A 7,395-nucleotide genomic window follows, 5' to 3' on the forward strand; every position below is an offset into this window, starting at 1 on the left:
AGTAGAAACTTAAAATTACTATCTTTTAGCGTCAGACAACCTTACCTCCTCCTCATTCACATAAAATTGTACATGTTCAATTCACAGAATTTGGTTTTTCAAACAACAGGTTTCTGCTTACCTTTTTGAGTGAGGCGCCCAAGTGAGTGACAAGGAGTCCGGCCTCTGGCTCCGGCTCTGCCAGGAACAGTCGGTCCAGTCCCGATCTGGTCTTTTCATCCCTTCTTCTTCAAATCACAGCAAATCACGTCTGGGTCACCAAATTTGTCAGGCGTGTTCGTTTGTTTGAGATTCGAGATTTGAAAATAGAGAAGACAGACTACGACGTACTGTTAGCAATTTATTAAAAAGAATTATATCATTAAGCATAGGCTTGATATCAAGGACCTTCTGTTTGAAAAATCACAGGCAGCAGAGCCCTAAGCAGCAACGCTGTTAACTGTAACCAATCGCCCAGAGAAAGATGCACAATTTCAGTGTACAATGTATTTTATGTTTTCAGCTAACACAGATGTGTGAATTGTCATTGGTTAAGCAAATAGATAAGTTGAATAGCTTTTATTGGTCAGCCAGGTAAAAAGGTGGGGAGATAGCCCTCCCATTGGGGTACGTGAACTGGTCCCAGTTCCGTGGCACAGAAATTTGATCCCTTGGAGACATCAACCTGTTGGAGGAAAAATAAGAGTCCCTGTCCTGTCTTCCTGCCCATCTACTCTTGTTTAAGTTAGGGTTGGCAGTGTAAGGCGTTATTGCTGGCCTTAAGCGGGTTAGGTAATGGTGATAAAAGTGTATTAGGACTCCTAAGAGCCCCATACGGCATTGGCGCAGGTCTCTCTTCATATATTCTCTCATTGGAGACCTGAAATCATAAAAGGTCACATTAATTCAAAAATAAAAAGGAATAAAAGGGGAGAAAAAAGGTTTTCTTTGAAACATGCCTAAAAGAATGAAAGAAAAAGAAATCAAGAGAACCAAATTAAAGCGGTGGTAATATAAATCCGGCAAAAAAATTCAAATAAGGACGTGATGTTGATGGTGATTTAGTTGAAGTTTATTAGAAGGATAAACCCCTTGAGATGATTTGAGTTTAGGTCAGGGTCCAGAGATGTTATATTCAGGGCACCTGGTCCAGTAATGGTTATGGTTAGGATTATTATACAAACAAGGTTATATTAGCTACTGTGATTAATGAGGACGAAGTTTGTGGCACAAATCACATATGGTGTTGATGGTGATTTGGATTTAGGTCAGGGTCCAGAGATGTTATGTTTAGGGCACCTGGTCCAGTAATGGTTATGGTTAGAGTTATTATAAAGGCGAAGTTATATTTGACACCTGTGGCTAATGAAGGGAGAAGTTTATGGCACAAATCACATATAGCTTATGATTAGGTATTAAAACAAGGACTGGTTAAGAATTAGGGGACCGGGCCGGGTCACTGTTGAGATGTAGGCTCATAAAATAAAAAATAAAAAAAGCAGAACAGGTATGGAGGCAAACAGACACACATCGACACTTCTTTATATACTACATTGTAAGTTATGTTTTCTGTGTTTTATGGGGAGTCCTCCAAACTAACGGGGTGAGGAATCGTCAACTGGCAATACCCTGCATGGAAACACAAGGATGAGGTAAGGCAATTCATAAAGCCATAGTCTTTCAAAATAAATACTCTACATAAATTTGAAAATATAAAATAAGAAAATTCATGCAAACCTACACTGAAAATCATATAATAAATCATGCTATTAAATCCTCAGATCCAGTCTGTAAGATTAACGTTTAAGGGAAACCACAACAACAAACAAAACAGGGTACAGTAGCGGCTTTTATTATTGTCAGTTGTAGTTCCACCTCCTATATGATAAAAAATCTAATTGGAGGAGTCCACTAAGTGCTTTTATTTTGAAGGCAGAGAAGAGGCGACAGATAAGCAATTGCCTAGAGATGTGTCATTATATCAAATCTAAAATATCATAAATTTGAAGTGCTATTGTTGGAAAGTAAGATTAAATATAGTTGAATAAATCAGGAAAATCTTTATCAAAATCCAATACTCATGATAAATAATCATGCATACAAGAAATCACACTGAATAGAATAAGAAAATAGATAAATCAATATTTCAAATATACAATTAATTATGAATTTCTATAAATAAAATCCTGTTGGTGAAATAAATAAATATAAGAAATTTCGATTATCAATTTAATGACAGGGTGTATAATTCATAAAACACCTTCTCTTAAGGACATAGTATACAACTATTCAAGATGTCGTCGGTCAAACTCAACTCATTAATCCTTTTTGCTATATGACATATATCAATGTGTGTCTCTCATCCCCCCCCCCCCCCCCCCCCCCCCCCACACACACACTCTATATCGAAAGAAAACAAAAAAAGTGAGCCAATTCAGCCGTCTCTGCCCAAAGGGCACTTGAGCAGTTATCAGTAAGCAATCTAGGGTTTTTCATTCAAACCTTTGGTGTTACAGTAGATAACTTCTGAATCAACATGTGCTCGAGACGTTTACGTTGAATAGTACTCCATAACGGATTGCTATCCAAGCCGATGTATTTAAAGTTATGTATGCCATGCACAGTAAAGTGCGCATACAAAGTTGACATACTTGTTCTGTTCTTTTAAAGTTCGCCTTAAGTGTAGTATTACATTTCCCTAAATGGTGGGAAAATGTTTCAACCATGGGAATGAGCGGGAGGCTCTCCCCCTCTCTCCTGTACTCATCATGATTTTGAAAAGTTGCATTAACTTCTGCCTCTATTTTCCGAAGGAAAGGTTTAGAAAAACCCCTGTGCAACAGTGCCTCAAACAAGATGTCAGTGGCCTCTTCCACATCATCCCAGTAAGTACAAATCCTGTAGAAGCGAATAATTTGCGACTTAATTAGCCCTTGATAAGTATGTTGTGGATGGTAGCTGCTTTTATGTATAAGTGCATGTCTATCTGTGGTTTTGAAATAAACTTTTAATAGCAAGTTTTTTACAGTTACCGCCCCATACCAGGGTAAAAAATACCTCTGTATCCAAAAATTCAACTTTAGTTTTTTGCAGATTACATTTCAATTTTATTTGAGGGTGATGAGAATTCAAGATTGAGACGAACTCAGCAAAAGACTCCTCCGTGTCTGCCCAAAGCCCAAAAAATGACATCCAAATATCTCAGATAGAGAATTGGCAATTTAGTACATTTAGCAAATGGAGACATTTCCCACTCGGTCATGTAAATATCAGCATACGCAGGGGAATACTTTCTACCCATCGCACACCCACAGATCTGTAAATAATATTTATTATTAAACTCAAAATCATTACGTGTTAAGTGATTTTCAACAACTGTAAGATCTCCTCATCTGGCCTGTCCTCCCTTGGAGAGCGCTGGAAAGCTGCTCTGATGGCTGCTAAACCTCGTTCCGTCTCTATGTTTGTATATAAGGAGTCGACATCTATGGAGAAGAGAAAGGTGCTGGAGGGGACCGACAGCAGAGAGAGTTTTTGGACAAAGTCATAGGTATCTTTAACATAGCTGGGATGTAACTGAGCTAGTGGGTTAATATAATAATCTATATATTCAGCCACTCGATAAAACTCCGATCCGCAATCACTAACTATTGGTCTCCCTGCTGGGATCTTAAAGGGCACTATCCAAGATTCTGGAGGTTTGTGGATCTTTGGCAGGAGGTAAAATAATCGCTGACGTGGATTTTCAGGACCAAAGAGGTAAGTAAGCTGTTTAAAAGTAACATAATTTTTAACATATAAAGTGTTAATAATATCCTGGATCATTTGATGTGTTTCAGGCTGCATTGGCTGTGAGAGTATTTGCCTCTATAAGATAACTAGTTCTATCTTGGAGGACAATTTGGCTTCCCTTATCTGCTGGCTTAATAATCACATGGTCTAACTGTATTAAAGATTTTAAAGACCGTCTCAGTTGTGTTGTGATGTTACTCTTGAAATGGTTTTGATTTTTACGAGGTATTTTCAGGGCCCTGAATGCAGCCACATTCCGTGTGATCAAATCCTTAGTTGATAGAGACGTCGTGCTAGTCTCCGGCTCCCGCATTGATGGATTGATAAATGGTAAATGAGAATAATCTAAATTATAAGAAAAATGATCTAAAATCTTTAATCTCCTGTGGTATTCGTGCAAATCTTTTCTCAACTCTAATTTATTAAACGAGGTGGGTTTTGGAATGAACTTAAGTCCCTTCTCCGGTACTTCTCTCTCTACTACTCCTAATTTATATGAGGCACATAAATTCATTATATTAGATGAAAGGGGATGGGATGCCTCTCTATCCCCGCCTATAAGTTTAATTGATCCAACCAGTCTTCTATGATTAGCTTGGCTGTACTGGGTGTCCAGTGAATCAGATCATGAGATAGAGGAGATGAGGATTTCGGTCAGGAAATCATATTTTTTAATTATGGTTTTATTAAGAGTTTCTAACAGATGTTGTTGAGCCATGTCTAATTTGTCAGAGTAATTAATTACTGGTATTCTGATTTTAGCGTTGGGAAAGGTCTGCTTTGCTGCGGTCACCAGTAAGCCCAGTTGTTTATCTGTCGTCGTTGGAAGGAGACGTTTCAGACCATTATTGAGGCCCACTGAAAGGATCACCTCGCGCACCTCCCCGACAGGTTTCGCCGTTTTCAACAACTCATATATATGATAACAAGTAGCCCCTGGAAAGCTATCAACCTGGATTTCTGCACTCTCAATCTCAGTTATCGCTGGCCTTGAGCGGGTTAGGGTTAGGGTTAGGGTGAAATGTGTGAAAGTAAAGGGGTGGTGGGTGCTTTCTCATATCCTGGCTTTGCTCTACTATGTATTAGTCCCTCATAAAAAGGCCTAATGCTTCTGACCTGTCTCATTTGTCAACAGGATATGTACAGCTCTGTTAATAATGTGCAATAAGATGGGAAAAGTTATAGTTAATAGTTATAGTGGGGCAGACATCTCACTTCAGTGGGCAATGAGCGATGCATGGCAATGTTAGGCACTGACTATGCATGGGGCAGACATAAGATGACTGGGATATAAAAATGTATACCATTTAGCAGGACAGGGGTCATAGGGTCACTTCTGAGCAGTCAACAATGGTGTGGTGGTTGTTAATTAAAAAGTGTGGGTAATGAAAAGTGTGAATCCTAACAGCAACCAGGAAGGTACGGTGTTTCCCCAACAATAAACCCTGGGTGACCCCAGAGCTAAAAGCCCTGCTTAAGGAGAAGAAGAGGGTTTTCAAATCTGGGGACAAGGAGGAGCTGAGGAGGGTGCAGAAGGTGCTGAAAAGGGGTATAAGGAGAGGCAAAGACAGTTACAGGAGAAAGCTGGAGAAGCGCCTCACGGGGAACAATGCCAGAGGGGTCTAGAGAGGCCTGAAAACCATCTCTGGCCACACAAAGTACAGTGGGAGGGGCCCTGAAACTGGAGACCAGGGGCCTCATTTATAAAACTGTGCGTAGGATTGACGTCAAAAGGTTGCGTACGCACGAAACACAGAAAGTGCATAAGCACAAAAATATCTGGTTTTATAAAACAGTGCGCACGCACATCCTACGCTGATTTCCCTTTATAAATCACAATCCACTCTAAATGTGGCGCACCTGTGTGCAGGTCATACCACGCCCATAGTCGCCTATGAATATTCAGAGAAACGCCCCTAATTAATATTCATTCATGACTGAAAGCATGCCGAAAGCAGAGAGAAAGGCGAAGAAGCGCAATTTCACCCAGTGTGAGGTGGAAGTTCTTTTCGGGGAGGTGGAGAAGAGGAAGGCTGTATTATTTGGTGGACACAGTGTTGGGTCGGGTCACCAATGCCACAAAGGCTCTAGGGTGGCAGCATGTGGCAGACAGTGTAAATGCTGTTGCCTCAGAAGGTCGGAGTGTGGCCGAAGTGAAAAAAAAAAAGTGATCAGTCATAAAAGTGGAAGCAAAAAAGTGCCTGGCGTCACACAGGCAGAGCGTCTGTGCCACGGGCGGGGGAACGGGCCAACCGGAGCTCACCCCGCTGGATGAACAACTGGTGGGGATCATCAGGGAATCCCTCCTGAGTGACGTGGTGATGGAGGTGGAGGGGGACACCGGTGCCGGCTCAATTCATTCTCACTCGCTCTTATAGCAACATGAGTGCAGTCAGTGGCACGATTACATTTGGGAAACCGGACATTGCTGCAAATTGCGCATTTTTATTTGCCTGTTCACCCACCGTATAAGGAAACTTTATGTACTGCTGCGACAAACCAATTATACCTCCTAACACGTCTGGCATGACACGGCTAAAGGTTGGCTGGGATATCCCTGACCTGTCAGCCAATTCCCTCTGGAATGTGCCGGTTGAAACCCGAGTGTTGTGAGCACTTGAAGCGGGACCGGCACGGTGTGGTTTCTGTGGGTGGTCCTCTCTAATGCTGGGCCCATCAGCCACTCATCACTGTTGGCCAGTGGATCTTGCTGGTCTCTGAAGTTCCACTCCCTCCGTATCCTTCCGTTTGCCACATCCTCCAACAGTGCCAAAGCAGCCATTGTGCGCCACAACGCATAGTGAATACATGCCTTTATATACCCATCTATTAGGTAATATCTGCTACACATGTGAGAATAATCTGATTGGCTAACAGTCCTTCAAACTAACAATACAAGATAATTATAGTCTTTATTTGTATGGCAACAAAACACAGTTACAAAGTGTTTTATGCATTATGCATTGAAAACGGAGATGAAACGAAATGGTCTATATGATATAGGATATTAATATATTCAACTGCATTCATATCAGTGTAAACGTAATTTTCTCTACTGTTACTCTTACTATTGTTCTAAATCATATGTTTCCCATGTGCACTCCAGGGAGTATGTTTGTTTATTTATTGTAGAAATATTTTTTTTGAATACATTTTCACAGTTTCTCCCGTTTCTTTCTTCTGCCATCAGTGGCGAAGTTTCTCCTTACCCCAGTTATGTGCGTACGCATGGGTCAGAGTTTTACGGGAGGACCGCACATTTTCCCGTCAAGTCAAGAGAGTGGCGTACGCCTTCTTTTGTGCCTACACAATGTTTATAAATGTCTCTCACGTGATGAAGACCATGGAGAGGATCATTCTCACCCACCTTCATCACCTGGTGAACAGCGAGATGGACCCTCTGCAGTTTGCTTATCAACCTGGCATTGGTGTGGATGAGGCTGTCATCTACCTGCTGCACAGGCCACTTTCACACCTGGAGAGCACTGGGAGCACTGTGAGAGTCATGTTTTTTGACTTCTCCAGTGCTTTCAACACAATCCACCCATCACTGCTAAGGGGGAAGCTGGAAGGAGCGGGAGTCGTCTGCCACCTGGCTGCATGGACCACCGACTACCTCACAAA

At 41.4% G+C, this 7,395-nt stretch overlaps 1 long non-coding RNA gene across 1 annotated transcript; it reads left to right on the forward strand.

The window, feature by feature from the left end:
- Positions 1–275: 275 nt before the first annotated feature.
- Positions 276–3,824, forward strand: LOC115570377 (uncharacterized). Its single transcript, XR_003981758.1, has 4 exons — positions 276–1,631; positions 2,793–2,864; positions 3,455–3,529; positions 3,656–3,824. It is a non-coding gene; the product is annotated as an uncharacterized LOC115570377 (long non-coding RNA).
- Positions 3,825–7,395: the final 3,571 nt, after the last annotated feature.

This window comes from Sparus aurata, chromosome 19, assembly GCF_900880675.1.
Source record: "Sparus aurata chromosome 19, fSpaAur1.1, whole genome shotgun sequence".
Classification (NCBI taxonomy): domain Eukaryota; kingdom Metazoa; phylum Chordata; class Actinopteri; order Spariformes; family Sparidae; genus Sparus; species Sparus aurata.